This window comes from Bombyx mori, chromosome 26 (assembly GCF_030269925.1).
Source record: "Bombyx mori chromosome 26, ASM3026992v2".
NCBI lineage: Eukaryota > Metazoa > Arthropoda > Insecta > Lepidoptera > Bombycidae > Bombyx > Bombyx mori.
In genome coordinates, this window is record NC_085132.1 from 8,707,767 (window position 1) to 8,724,137 (window position 16,371).

The following is a 16,371-nucleotide window of genomic DNA, read 5'->3' on the forward strand; positions in this document are numbered from 1 at the left end:
GCGGTGGTACCTACCCGTGCGGACTCAGAAGACGCCCTTCCACCAGTAGCTAACTATGCAAATTATAATTTTGCAGGTTTGATTTTTATTGGACGATGTTATTCCTTCACTGTGGAAGTAAATCGTGAACAATTGCTAAGTACGTATTTCATTAGAAAAATTGGTACCCGCTTGCGGGATACGAATGCACCGGAAGTCTAATCCTTTAGGCCAGGCCGACTTACAAAATCGGCTCACTATCGTTTATGAGCGTTTTTTGGTATTTTTATATGGAGGAAATAAAGATGATTCTCTTGACAGCATGAGCTACAAATAATTCGCTAAGACGGTGCTAATAAAATAAATAAATAATACTTTCGCTTTAATATAGTCATATATAGAACATCAAAACTAAATACAGTATACGTTAAATTTGAAAATTGAATTTACACTTCCAATTTTAAAAAAATATTAGAATTGAATTTGGAGCTATTTTTAAAACTAATATTAAGTTCTAAACTAACATTCAAACGAGGAAGTTTGGTAAAGCAATAATGCTGTCAGGGATTTGTATAGGCGACCGCAAGCGTACCCGCGTTTTCAAAGAGATCCCTATTGTGTACCGACTTTATATTTGTTTTTTTTACACATCTCTTTGTATTTATTGGTGGTAAACAAAGTCGAAACCTTAGATTTGTGTTTATGATTTCTACTCCTATATTGGAACACAGCATTCAGTGTAAAAACGCATATATATATAGCGCCATGTAACTGTACATAGTCTCGAATCTACTATACTGGTGGTAGGACCTCTTGTGAGCTCTGTGAGCAATGGCTCCATCCACCTTACGACATAATTTCGAAATCTCATTTTATTATCTGCTTGTTGTAAAATTTACGTGTATTTTTGACAGGCTTCGACAATATTCCTGATTTAAGGTAATGTTCTTGATTTAAGTTTGGCTTAATTCTAGAGGAGACTAAATCAATTCTCGATATTTGTGGAAATCAATGGAACGACAAAAGCAGCATCATGCGATCTTGATAATAAATATATATAAAAAGATACAATCCAATGTTTATTTTGTTGTGACATAATTTCAGTCCAGTAGCGACTTAGACTTGTATTAAAATCGCGTATTAAAAAAAAAGTTGAATTAAAAAGGCATTTCAACCTTCTATTTATCTATACTAATATTATAAAGAGGAAAGATTTGTTTGTTTGTTTGTATTGAATAGGCTCCGAAACTACTGAACCGAATTGAAAAATTCTTTCAATGTTTGGAAACTACACTATTCCCGAGTGACATAGGCTATAATCTTTTTTGAGAAAATTTAGGGATCCTTACTAAAACTTCAATAATGTAACCCAAGGTGTACAAAATTACCTAAAACATTCTTTACATCGCGTGCCCTGCGAAAACTATTGATTATAGAATAAAATAATGTACTATGACTTTGTAGAACACATTATTATTTACAAAAAGTGTCACGACAGCATATGTCTAACAATTATAGTTATGTCGCAATAAGTGTTCTTTTATTTAAAAAATAAAACAACGTCAAATATCATTGAAAGTTTTCTTGACCCGAGCGGAGCCGGAGCGGGCCGCTAGTTTATATCTAATAGTAGTCCTTTAAGACCAACTGGCCGGATATTAATCTGTTTTAAGGACACTAAAACTCTCATACGTTTTTATTATAATCAAATAATTTTCGTAAAACTGTTTAAATTGGCAGCGTCGAAAATTTAAAATAATTAAAAACACGGCCAAATGCACAGATATACAGCTACATTGCAAAAGAAACGAATATATTAACGTTAAAATGGCAAAAATGATACAGCTTAAGCCTTCAGTCTCATTGCAAAAAGCGAGATAGCTGATCTAAGCGGGCGGCTAGAAAGGGACAGACGAGACGTGAAATCGTAGCTCCGTAGAGCGTCTACAACAGTACGCCGGCCACCATCGTAGCGACTACGCGCTACGTCTTTCGATCTCTCTGGATACGTTTAAAGTACTATGGATGTTTGGTTTTGTGAGTTATTATTTGTCGTGCGTTTTATTGTTTAGTAAAAAGTGGATACATTTTTGTCCGATAGTCCAACGTACAATACAATTTCGAAGTGGAATGGTACCGGTCCCTCAGGACTCGATGAAGGTAAATTTTTGAAAAGGTTTTTATATTTATTTTTATATTTTATTTCTGAAGTTTATTCTTTTCATTGTCATATATGCTTTAGTTTGTGATTGTGAACTTTTAGGATTATTTTCTGTGAGCGTCTTAGTTTAATTGTCGTTCATTGATTTCAAGACGTCGTTTTTTTTTTTATTCAGCGTTTTTTTGATTATGATCGAGTGCACTGTATCAAAGGCCCAGTCATTAAAGTCTTAAAAGCTAAGTAATCTGTATCAAGTATTTTAAAATATAAAATCGGATCTGCACTACACACAAAGCACTAAAACAATAATGTAATCTATTACTTTTATTACATCACTCGATAATGTACACACTTAAGTAGAAGCCTTTCTATACTATGGGTAAAATTGTACTCTGAAAGTTAACTAATCGAAAAGTTGATAATAGATTTTTTTCTACTTAACTAGCGGGCGACCTATATAATTAACCAGAACGTGAACATAACGTTAACTTTTAAGAAACATAATATTCAATGGCAACGCTAAGACTTTCTCGTGAGTTTGATTACAAAAAACACACGAACAAGGAAAAAACGGATGCATCTCCGAACACCAAGGGCTTTGAATAAAAGGTTCGATTTGGACCCGGATATGACCGTGCGGTGCTCAGATTCATTAAAACAAAACATTGCTGACCAAATGTGAACTATAAGTATTCTTATCATTAGCGTTCGATAAATTTGGAAAACTTTATGATTACTGAGCTTTATAAAGACTGACTATACTGTTTGAAAGAAGATATGCGAGAATAAATAGGGAGACTACGTATGGCTTGAATGGAAAAAGAGGGCATGCTGCGCCGGCTACATGGAATGAGATTAAAGCAAGAAGAAGGAGATAACCGACTCTTTCTGTGCTTGTACTGTATGGTACGTGAGAAGTGCACCGAAGAATAGTTTGAGACGGTCCTTTAATCTCTATTTTCACGGCTCTGTTTGCCACCAGAGCACAGCTCGTCCGTAGCGCATTCCGCTAGTGACAGTTCATTTTTGGATATATTTTCCCATATACCTTTCAGATTTCGAATAAACTTCTCTTTGTGATTTTTCTTAAGCTCGGTGATACGTTTTTCTTCAAACGAGGCTTAAAAAGAGTCCTAAGCAGTAGGCAGCAACTCAGAGATGCCTTTGGCGCTGGATAAGCATTTGTGCGGACTTACGACATAAATGATGCCTTATGCTCATTAATTATGGTATTTTAATAAAAATATAAAAAGAACGATCGTAATCTCAATTGTATTGCATAGCAATCGTAAGGTACCTTCGTGCTTACGTTTGATTACAAGTTATACTTTTATTAGAAGCCTTCCGATCATATTATAATCCTGGCTTGAAATTTCCCAGAGGCCATATCACAATTTGAATGTCGCCGTCCATATTGAGATATGACGTCGACAGAAGAGAACTAATCAGTTGTATTTTAGAAAGTGCCTTTTTTTTTATTTCCTACCTAAGCTGATAGCCTTCAGAGGCTATATCAGCGTAACCTTAACTAGTAGGTGAGCTCACGGGGCTCAAACCTGACGACGTTGCAAACACGAACCCTAGCAAGAGCCGTGCTTCGCAGAATCTACCACCGGATCGGAAACGCGACCCACTGAGAAGATCCGGCGAGAAACTCAGTGGGCTGTGTCTGTGGGTTAATTTACTCGTCGAGCCCTTCGTCGCAAGCGATGGGTTCGACTAGAACGATGATTAGTGCTTGAGGTACCTAAAAGCACCGTTAGTGGATCGGGAGGATCCGAAATGACGTGTTTTGGGCGACATCGCCTGCTTTCCATCCTGCGGGTCCGAGAGGGTTCTCGTGTCGTGCAGCTTTGTCGAAGTGGGAAAGTGCCTCTTTGAAGTCGGAACATATGAATGCTTCGCTAAAAAATATAATAGAACTTAGTCATGCGGGATAAAACTTACCTACCTTAAACTACCACTAGAAGAACATGACTTATCCTCAGCGGTTCGATCAAGATATTTCCAGATATTCTTCAAGTTGAATCTTGCTAGAACTAAAGTGAATTGAAATTATAACGAAATGTTTTTATTTTTTATTTTTTTTTATTGCCTAGATGTTTGGACGAGGTCACAGCCCACCTGGTGTTAAGTGGTTACTGGAGCTCATAGACATCTACAACGTGAATGCACCACCCACCTTGAGATATAAGTTCTAAGATCTCAGTATAGTTACAACGGCACAAATGTAACAATAAGATTACATCAACAAACATTCAAATGTTCACGCAACGCGAATAAAACGCCATCGAAATCTCGGAATCTTAACATTAAACAAATTGTTAATGGTCTTAAAATAAATTTTACGACCGATTTTTGATCTTGGTTTTTTTTCGAGCGAAACAGTTATGGGGTACTTAAACAACTATTACGTTTTGAATTTGATCATGAATTTCATAGAATTGACTAGTGGTCCACTGGAAACGGATGTACGCGTGGTACGATTTAGTGGTGGTAGAACATCTTGTGAGTCCGTACGGGTAGGTATCACAACCCTGCCTATTTCTGCCGTGAAGCAGTAATGCGTTTCGGTTTGAAGGGCGGGGCAGCCGTTGTACTATACTGAGACTTTAGAACTTATATCTCAAGGTGGGTGGCGCATTTACGTTTTGGATGTCTATGGGCTCCAGTAATCACTTAACACTAGGTGGGCTGTGAGCTCGTCCAACCATCTAAGCAATAAATAAATAAAAAGTTTAATTAAATATATAATTTTTTTTAATAAAATTAAATAAAAAGCAATAAATAAATAAAAAAGGCGCTGCGGAAGGAGGTGGAAAAACTCATGAATATTCAACAGTTTAACACTCATTTAATACCCGTGACATGTTTTTCTTTATTCTTTCGGGCAAATTACTTCAGATAGGAAATGGTTTTCATGGGATTACCTGTTTTATTGTCGTATGAATAGAATTGACAGTTGTAACTTCGGTTCCCAATACGTGACTGTGTTTGGTAACTATAGATATAATTGTCTTATTATTTTTTTATTGCTTAGATAGGTGGACGAGCTCCCAGCTAACCTAGTGTTAAGTGGTTATTGGAGCCCATAGACATCTACAATGTAAATGCGCCACCCACCTTGAGATTTAAGTTCTAAGATCTCAGTATATTTACAACGGCTGCCCCAACCTTCAAGCCGAAACGCATTACTGCTTCACGGCAGACATATACAGGGTGGAGGTACCTAGCCGTGCGGATTCACAAGTGGTCCTACCACCAGTAATTACGCAAATTATAATTTTGTGAGTTTTGATTTTTATTACACGATGTTATTCCTTCACCGTGGAAGTCAATTGTGAACATTTGTTAAGTATGTATTTCATTAGAAAAATTGGTACCCGCCTGCGGGATTCGAACACCGCTAGATACGAATGCACCGAAAGTCTTATCTTTTAGGTCACGACGATTTCAATGTACCTAAATGTAGTTGAAAACGATTAAAAAGACGCTTCATAAATAAGTTCATGCAAATTTAAGTAGTATTTTTCTATTCTCTATAGAATATTAAGTCCAAGTACTAAGTGGCTAAGAGTGTGTCCAAATTTCCAAGTCAATCGAATATCTATCTAATTAATTAAGGTAATTAAGTTGAAAGAATTCATTACATGCATAGATCAAGTTATTTAAGATATTATTATATAAATATATACGAAGACACAACTATTTAATTAAACAGGATAAATTTATTTATCTTTATTTTCCTTTTTTTATTTTTTTATTTATAACTTTATATACTTGACAGTATAAAAGCGGACTTAATGCCATAGGCATTCTCTGACAGTCTGTCTACCTTAGGGGAGTGCAGAGATGAACATTTTTATTCTTATTACAGTTTTTTTCAACTATATTCTCCTCACCACGTTTTGAATATAATTTTGCTTACCTAACACAATTAGTGCATTCAAAATCGACATCTACTATGTAGGTAATAAGGACTCGGTGCTCTAACAATGAGACCTTTACAAAGCTTAGTCACTTGTAAACATGCTGTGAGCCCGTACGGCTCTGAACTAGCACTCTGCTTATTTTTGCCGCGAATCAATTACTACGATGCTAATCGTAATGGAAGCTTCTAGATTTTGTCGATTCCAATATTTTTTTTGTCAGGAGGAAATCGCCAGTCTTCCGCCCTTCAATGGGGATGGAGGGCGGGGCACGTCGGAGTCGAACCGACTAAAACCTCTTGTCGCTCAACAACCAGCATCCAAACCTCGCATGAGACAGAGCTCATGAAAAGGCAAAAGGGGAAAAGTGAAGCGTTTAGTGCGGAGCACATCTCTGCCATCACCCTCCCCCTCGGGACGCCGGACTGGCGGTCGTCGGCGCCACGACCACGAGTCCTCTCGGTCGGCAGGCTGTCCGAAGCCCGCCTAGATGGCGCCGGTTAGAATGGTCTATCCTACGGAATACCCCGCTGGGTCAGAACCAGCGTGGGTTAAGGATAGCCAGTGAGCCGGAAAGTGAGGCGTCCTCTGTCACGATTCACCTAATTCACAAGAACCGGGCGAATCGCCTCGACGATCCTATGACCAGCCGAAGGATCGGCCAGCCGCCTGGACCATGATTTAGCACGGACCGCCGAGATTGGGCCCTCCGCGCTCTGACCACACTGAGGCTGGGACGCGCCACGCCCCGGGCACGAAGGTTAGCCCGCCATTGATAGTCAGCGGCGAGCGCCTCCGCCTTCAGGACCCAAGGCGGCGTCCCAGCCAGTACACACGCCGCCTCGAAAGAGATGGTGCGATAGCCACGGATGACCCTGTCGATTCCAATGGAGATTTTTTTTCTGTTAGATATTTTTTCACTTTACTGCTGAACACGTTGGTCTATTTCTCAGTAATATGGTGAAGATTCCATAACTCCTTAGGGTTAGGTAACTCGACAAACGATTTCTGGGTCTCTACAGCACAGGAATTATATTATTTTGTCCATAAAAATACTAATATAAATAAGTTTAATAATATAAATACATCTATAGTAAACATATGGATGGTAGTTAAATAATTTGACAAAAATATCAGAACTGATTTTAGTGAAATTTCGGCAAGCAATTTATAACGCTAATTAAAACATAATTATGGTAAAAGAAATGTCCCGGGCAACGCCGGGGATGTTTGCTCTAATAATGTATGGAGTAAGTTAATCGAAAGTAATTTTTACGTACCTACTGATATAAAAATCGAATGATAACTTATTGATTAAAGAGCGACACGAACAACTCCGTACGCTGGAAAAATGCAACGCGTTTCATTATTTCTGAATGAAGCATTGAATTAGAGTAATGCGCGTTTGGTTTGAAGGATGAGGCAGCCGCTAATGCCATAAAACTGGGACTTAGAACTTAAAAGCTTTTTTTTATTTTTTTATTGCTTAGTTAGACGTGCTCAAGGGCCACCTCGTCTGAAATGGTTACCGGCGCCTATTGATATCTACAACATAAATGTCGCCACTCACCCTGAAATATAAGTTCTAAGGTCTCAGTATAGTTACAACGGCTGCCCCACCCTTCGAACCGAAACGCATTACTTCTTCACGGCAGAAATAGGCAGAGTGGTGGTATCTACCCGAGCGGAAGGATCTACACAAGCCGTCCTACTACCAGTAGTTAATTATTTAGTCTCGGTAGTCTCAAGATGGGTGGTGACTCTTAAGTTGTTAATTTTAATGGGCTCCGGTAGCCACTTAAAACCAAGTCAGCCGTGAGCTCATCCACACATCTAAGCAATAACAAGCAAAAAAATTTAATACATCGCGAGTGGAACCGCGGCGTGCGTTTAGTTACCAATATTTTCCCCCAAAACATCATAAGCCCAAGAGTAAAATAAGCACCTGATCTGAATATCAAATTAGCGCTGTATCATTAATTAATTCTGTAAAACCCAGTCTATAAACGTCTCTTTAATTAATCACTGTAATTGAGGAAAACAATATTAAATTTAACGGAGGGAAGGAAATATGTGAATGTTATCTAAAGGGTGTTTTTTGGTGTTTCGGGCCAAATTTATTTTGATACGACCTCGTAAAAGCGAATACCAAACTCGGTGCTTTATTGGCTCAAAGCAGAGGTCCTTTCTATTCTTTGAAGTGTGTTTGCAGCGATGGTTTTGAATTTCCCGAAGATTTGCACTGTCAGTGTTAGGCAACAATTGATTTTTCTTCCACCATTTTTTTTATTCCTTAGATGGGTGGACGAACTCACAGCCCACCTGGCGTTAGGTACTTACTGGAGCCCATAGACATTAAATATGCCACCCACCTCGAGATATAAGTTCTAAGGTCTCAAGTATAGTTATTCTAGCATATCTGATCAGCAAACGACAGCTTTAAGGGCATCCAATACCTAGAACGTATAACTCGCGTGTAGTAATCTATACTTAATATTATAAAGAGGAAAGATTTGTTTGTTTGTTTGTTTCGAATAGGCTCTGAAACTACTGGACCGATTTGAAAAATTCTTTTTCCATTAGAAGCCGACATTGTCCCTGATGAACATAGGCTACTTTTTTTTATTTATTTTTTATTTTTCTTTTTTGGTTTCATGTGTGTTTTAATGTTTCCAAAGCGAAGCGAGGGCAGGTCGCTAGTATCCAATAAAGATACTATATCAATGTTCTACGCACGACTTTTACACTTGAACCAATCATATCGGTTCGACTTAAGCGTGGGGACAAACGTAATAGAGACCTCATGACTTAAGGTGACAACATTCAGATCATTCTCTTAAGCTGTAGCTCCGGACCTTTGAGGCACTTTTAAAGATGAAAGGTCGTCATCACCACTTGAGTAGCTTGTAAATAATGACCTAAAATTGCGACGACCATTACTTTTAATTTTAATGTCGGCAATTATCAAACTTAATTAAATTTGAATCGTAATACGCGAAATATATCTCAGCCGGTTAGTGCGTCAAAAATATAACGCTTTTTTTTTACGCAGAAAAATGTACAAGGCTAAATCAGAGTTAGAGCATTTATTAAAAAGGCTATATAGCACAGGCTATAAAACGTTAAAAATAAAAATCGCGTGCTAAGCTGCTGTAACGAAAGTGTGGCGCCCTTCGTATGATGTCAGAGGCTATTAGCAAATTATTTATTTCATCTGTTTATCAGAGATTTTATTGCAGAAAATATTTGACGAAACTCGTAATTTTCTTAAAGCGTATTTCACAAATCGAATTTTTTTCTTTTTTTATTGCCTTTGTAGGCAGACGAGCATACGGCCCACCTGATGGTGAGTGGGTACCGTCGCCCATGGACTTCAGCAATTCCAGGGGCAGAACCAAGCCGCTGCCTACCGCTGTGAGCCTACCAATGTGAGATTTGATGTTATGAATTAAGAAATAACATTCTTAATTAGATTTTAAACATTGTTCGTGCTTCATGGAACGTTCTCGAATTCCTCGTTATTTCGAGTGGTATGATTTCTCAACGACTTCTTAAAGCCTGAAATGGAAGATGAGCAAATCACAATACTAGTTATAATGAAAACTAAGGTATCGTTGCCAAATCAAACACAGCCATCTGACCCGGAACTAAGATAACCTGTATGTACTATGAGAACTAGAGTACAGACTTATAAACGTTGGAATGTAATATTGTTACACCAGTAACAGTAGCGCCATCTATCGCCGAATAGCAGAAACGAATATTAAAAGCACTAGTAACGCCGAAAAGCTCGAGAAGTACAACGCCATCTATTGTTAAAGGGCGGAAACGCATATCGAAAATACTCGACTTGTGAGGAATGTTCTCGATAATTTTAGGGATGTCGTATAGACTATAAAAGCATTGCAGGAATGTCACGAAGGCAGTTAGTAATTGGAAGCACTCGAAGCGAAACAGCGAACGGATCACCTGAAGCGAAGCAGAAGAAGTGAATTGAGAATTTTAAATTGTTATGTGAGTGTTTTAACTTAAATAGAGTCGTAATCTGCACTTCGGTAGAAATTTTATTTATCGCGAACCCCAGCACGTAACAATATGTAAAAATTTAAGTATCAAACATCCCGATATGTTTTAATAACTAAATTATGTTATTTTATGATAGTCGTTGATTAAAAGCATAATCATTTTTGGTTTTAAAATTAGTGTGTTACTTTTGAATTAACGCGAATTGTAATGTTCCAAAAGTGATTTTTGTGAAGATTCCTTTTTAAGTTCCATGCGCCTTCTGCCTAGCCCAAAGGGCAGTCCAGGATTCTCTGGTATTTTGGACATGTATCGCGATGGGCAGCAGTAAGGTAGTAAGTAAAACAGATGTAAATGAAGGTCATGGGACCTCGTGGGCGAAGCCCCATGCGCTGGACTGATCAGGTGGAAAATGTTAACAAAACCCCACTTAACGAGCGCGTGCCCCAGGCCTCAGTTCTCGAATTATGGAACAGCTGTCAGCGCTATAATAAACAAGCATTTCACTGGTGGTAGGACCTCTTGTGACTCCGCGCAGGTAGGTACCACCACCCTGCCTATTTCTGCCGTGAAGCAGTAATGCGTTTCGGTTTGTAGGGTGGGGCAGCCGTTGTAACTATACTGAGATCTTAGAACTCATATCTCAAGGTGAGTGGCGGCATTTAGGTTCTAGATGTCTATGGGCTCCGGTAACCACTTAACACCAGGTGAGCTGTGAGTCATCCATCTACCTAAGCAATAAAAAAAAGCATTCTACATGACTACGACTGCTCTGCTAATACTAACCGACTATTATGATAAATCGCCTTCAAGAAGGATTCATTAGTTCCTCAAAGACAGGGTCGTAAGCATGTAGATAGTAAGTTAAGTTTTATGTAGAACAAGAGACGCTAATTTATAGATGAATTGAATAATCTATTCAATTGATATCAAAATTATTGAAAGCACATTGTATGTATATGTGATTACGGAACTTTAACCGTCATAATTATGCCGCAAATCAGCAGCTAAAGCCAAATTGAAGTATTATACAGTTCGTGTATTTATCATTGTAGACATACTATGTACATCTAATATATAAAATTCTCGTGTCACAATGTTCGTTCCCATACTCCTCCGAAGCCGCTTGACCGATTCTCATGAAATTTTTTATGCATATTCAGTAAGCCTGAGAATCGGCTACTATCTATTTTTCATACCCTTAAGTGGGTTGTCCACCCCTAACATATTTTTTTTTTATTTAGACTTTTTTTTTGTTATAATGAGGTATTATGTGGTTGAATAAGGTTTTGTTATTTTTATTATATATTCCCTCAACGTTCACAGCGCTACGTGTCTCTTTCACTCATTTACCACATCCTTACACACTTACAATAAGTTAGTTTTTTTTTCTACACTAGAAATTCCCTAGAAATCTTATATATGGCAAAACAATGTTTGCCGGGACAGCTAGTAATAATATAAAGGAATGAATAAACTATTGATCAAAGCACAAATTCAGCGAAATGTCGGTCTGTTCATTAAAAAATTGGAATTGAAAACGGTCTGTTAAATAAAACTAATAAATTCAGTCCGGTCCAATGAGAAATTAATTGAAAATTAATTCACGACATATAGACTCGATGAAGAGTTGTCTATCGACGAATCACTGATGAGGACACTTCAGTTTTGTGTTTATAATTACTATATTAAAACAGGGTTATTATTTAACAAAATATGTTATATTATTAGTGGTAGAATGGATTAAAGTCAGCGTCCGTAGTTTTCTTTTTTATTGCTTAGATGTGTGGACGAGCTCACAGCACACCTGATGTTAATTGGTTACTGGAGCCTATAGGCATCTACAACGTAAATGCCCACTTTGAGATATAAGTTCTAAGGTCTCAAGTAGAGATACAACGGCTGCCCCACGGGCAGAAATAGGCAGGGTAGTGGAACCTACCCACGCTGACTCACAAGAGGTCCTACTACCAGTAATTACGCAAATTATAATTTTGCGGGTTTAATTTTTATTACACGATGTTATTCCTTCACCGTGGAAGTCAATCGTGAACATTTGTTGAGTACGAATTTTATTAAAAAAGTTTGGTACCTGCCTGAGATTCGAACACCGGTGCGTCGCTTAATACGAATGCAAAGACGTCTTCTTAACCTTTAGGCCACGACGATTTCAAACTGGTATCACCTAAAATTGTAAGCAGTTGCATTATTTACAAAGTTGTATAGTGATAATTAAATTAACTGTATAATCATTCAATGGCTTTGTATTATTATGATTTTTTTTATTGCCCTTGTAGGCATACGAGCATATGGCCCACTTGGTGGTGAGTGGTTACCGTCGCCCATGGACTTCAGCAATGCGAAGGGCGCTGCCTACCGCTCAATACTCTCCACAAGCCTAGTTTGAAGAAGGACCTGTCACAGCGCTCGGGAAACACCGTGGAGGGGAGCTCATTCCATAGCCGGATGGTACTTGGCAAAAAAGACCTCTGGAAACGCACTGTGGATGACCGCAGTGGCTCCAGGTAGTATGGATGAACTCTACTCCGGTGGTGGGTGGTGCGATGGTAAAAACGAGATGCCCGTATCATCTCGAATAATTCCTCAGAGCACGAGCATGAATTATCTGTTTTAATTCAGATTAAATTTAAGTGTTCGTATTTCAGATATCTTTTGTAATTTGAATAGGCTTACAAGAGATGTTTGTAATTGATGTGTAATTCGAATAGATTTACACCACTGAACATTTACTGTATTCGTTTAATAACAAATATTTGTTTTAATTAACGAACTCCAAGTGAGAGCTTCTGATGCTCGCGTTCCCGACACATCAACATTATCGCGCCCCGATTTGATAGCGTCGTATCTCTTTGCATCATTTCTAGATACGGCACGTTGTAAAATTTGCAAATTCTTTCCATAAAAACTTCTATGCGTTCAGCGAAATTTAGTTATCTATACATTAATACGCGAAGCAAAAACTTTGTACCCCTTTTTACGAAAATTGCGCGGACGGAGCAGTATGAAATTTCTCACACTTATAGAGAATATAGAGAAGGAGTGCACAATGCTAATTTTTTTTTTAAATAATCCATGAAATATACTTTAAATCAATAAAGAAAACATTACACACACTACTGTGTATTTGACACGACACATACATAAAAATACACTCCTTGTTTTCTGTCGATTGGGAAACTTTTGTTATTGCTTAAAGTCTGTGGTCGAATTGAAAATAGATTAATATTATTTGTCTTTAATATTATTGATCTATAGTGCAGTTTTGGCGAATACTGTGATTATATTATCGAATTATAATAGTGTTTAACAATAGAACCATAATAATGTTTAAACTTATAATCTCAATAAATTATAGTCGAATTTCGACTACTGCGGGGCCACTAGTGTTCATAATTTAGCTTTGATTTTTCATTTTTATTTAAGGAAACGAGGCACTTGAAACTTCTGCTTGAACTTAGGACACCAAAAGCTGACTCTACGTGAAGGTCTGCTCTATGCCATTTTGCCACTGGTGGTAGGACCTCTTGTGAGTCCGCACGGGTAAGTACCACCGCCGTACCTATTTCTGCCGTGAAGCAGTAATGCGGTTCGGTTTGAAGAGTGGGGCAGCCGTTGTAACTAGACTGAGAAAATGTTTATAAACGTACACGATAATCAAAATAGAAATTCTAGAAACAATATATTTGTTATATTTGATTAAAAATAATATTGCGTTTTTTTGTCATTTTTTCATTTCCCAACTTTTGTATTATTTACAGCTTTGTAACACAATGTTAGCACAATATTCGAATGTCATCTTTATCATCCGTGACCACGAACATTGTGAAGTATTCGAGAATAATATGAGGCCGGGTCGGGAATAATATAAGACAAAAAAAATTTGCGAGATTAAACCGTAAAAGTAATATTAATTAATTCTACGAATCGCGAAACCCCATATTTGGTCATGGTTTTAGGTCATTTCTGTTACCAGAACGAAAATCCTGCCTAAAATATTTATAAAACAAACACACAGATAAACCTCCAAATCAAATATGGCGTAGAGCGACACAATAGATTCTATTGCCCTCTATATGCCATATATAGAAAAACTTTGCCGGTTTGTTGAAAACTAAACTCTGTATCATTTTCAAGTGTCGTAAATCAAAATAATAGTAATTTTCAGACGCCGCTTGAAAAAGGGGAAAATGTATTACTTTTTTCCATTTCTGGGCACGACTTTATCACGAGCGTTAGGTCACGTACTGAATACGTGGGGAAACATCTTATATTTTTCTTAGTAAGGTAACGTTTGCTTGAAGGAAAATCTCAATGTCGGAAAATAATGAAAAAGGATTTTTTTTTAAATAAAAAAAATACTATATCGAGAGATCAAAGGCTATATGGTTTAAGCGAGCTTCTTCTTTTTCTCCACCTTATCCCACTAGGTGGGATCGGCACAGCTAATTTTTCTCTTCCATTCTCTTTTATCAGCCGTCATCTCAACCCTCTCCGGTCATTGTTCACCTCGAAACCGTCGCTTGCGACGAAGGGCTCGACGAGCAAATTAACCCTCAGACACAGCCCACTAAGTTTCTCACCGGATCTTCTCAGTGGGTCGCGTTTCTGGGTCTTTTTTACTGATGGTAGGACTTGTGAGTCCGCGCGAATAGATACAACCGCCCTGCCTGTTTCTGTCCTGAAGCAGTAATGCGTTTCGGTTTGAGCGGTGGGGCAGCCGTTGTAACTGTACTAAGACCTTAAAACTTATATCTCAAGGTCGGTGGCGTTGCGTTGTAGATGTCTCTGGGCTCCAGTAACCACTTAACACCAGGTGGGCTATGACTTTGTCCACGCATCTAAGTAATAAAAAAATAATTAAGTTTCACAATTGGCAAGCTGCGTCTAGAAGCATAGAATCCTCTTCCTAATGTATTTAAAAACGTTTCCTTTAATTTATCTATATATTTATACGTGAAGCAAAAACTTTGTATCCCTTTTTTACGAAAATTGCGCGTACTTGAGGAGAATGAAATTTTCCACACTTATAGAGAATATAGAGAAGAAGTGCACAATGCTAATTTTTTTTTTAAATAATCCATGAAATATGCTTTAAATCAATAAAGAAAACATTACACACACTACCATGTATTTGACACAACACATACATAAAAATATACTCTTTGTTTACTGTCAATTGGGAAACTTTTGTTATGTTTTAGTCTGTGGTCCAATTGAAAATAGATTAATATTGTTTGTCAATAATATTATTGATCTATAGTGCAGTTTTAGCGAATACTGTGATAATATTATCGAAATATAATAGTGTTTAACAATAGAACCATAATAATGTTTAAAATTATAATTTCAATTAATTATAGTCGAATTTCGACTACTGCGGGGCCACTAGTATTAAGTAAGCACCCTTATTTATATTTTAATCTACTAAAAGAATAGAGTTTCACCAAAGCCTTTGTAAGATTTTCCTTATCCTTTTTTTTCTGTCACTGTCACCGTACAGTTTCTTTTCCTGTTTCGCCACCTATTTTCAGCTTCCTCAAAACAGAATTACATTGTTCTAACTAGAAACAAACTAGAAACCAGCCGCAACATATGTATAATATGTGTTTTAATGTATTTCACAGTATAGAAACATACTAACTATTTTAAATGAACAAACTATCACTTGTGGCTCGAAGGCTTTTCCGGTGTCACCTGGGCAAATAGGTAGGAATAGGCCTAGGGGGGTGGATGTACCAAATACATCGATACATTTAATGGGTATGACTAGGACCTGAAGAAATGGGTATACGTTACTTAGCACTAGATGACTAGCCAACGGATTCGCTGAGTAATAAATATTAGAGGATCGAGCCTTCTTTTTCACACTACTAAATTTAATGTGTGTATATTTCTTTTGCTTTTGACAGTACACGTGAGATCGGAAAAAATATGATATTGAAGTGGATAAGAGTTTCTTTACGATTTGTCCCTTTATAGGTTGACGGAAAAACTCATATTTCATTGTTAGTTTTTAGAAATAATGTTATGAGAAATCCCACGAATTCTATATATAGCCTTGCGCGTTTTTAATTAGACGCACCCCGCTCTTTAACCGGTGTATTTTTTTTTATTCTGAAAAATGAAACACTTAAAATTTTTACCGGATCAAATTTTCCTGGTATCGCTCACTCTCTGGCCCATAAGGCGTATTTTTTTCTTAATTCAAATGTAATGAAACACGTCATTTTCTTTTTACCGGTAAAAATTTTGCTTTTA

General features: G+C 37.4%; 1 pseudogene across 1 annotated transcript in view; it reads left to right on the forward strand.

Annotated features, from left to right (window-relative positions):
* Positions 1-1,933: 1,933 nt before the first annotated feature.
* The window catches only part of OARpseudo (octopamine receptor pseudogene), a 45,316-nt pseudogene continuing 30,878 nt past the window's right edge, over positions 1,934-16,371 (forward strand). Inside the window, 1 exon segment of the transcript NR_033668.1 lies at positions 1,934-2,139. The product of NR_033668.1 is annotated as an octopamine receptor pseudogene (transcript).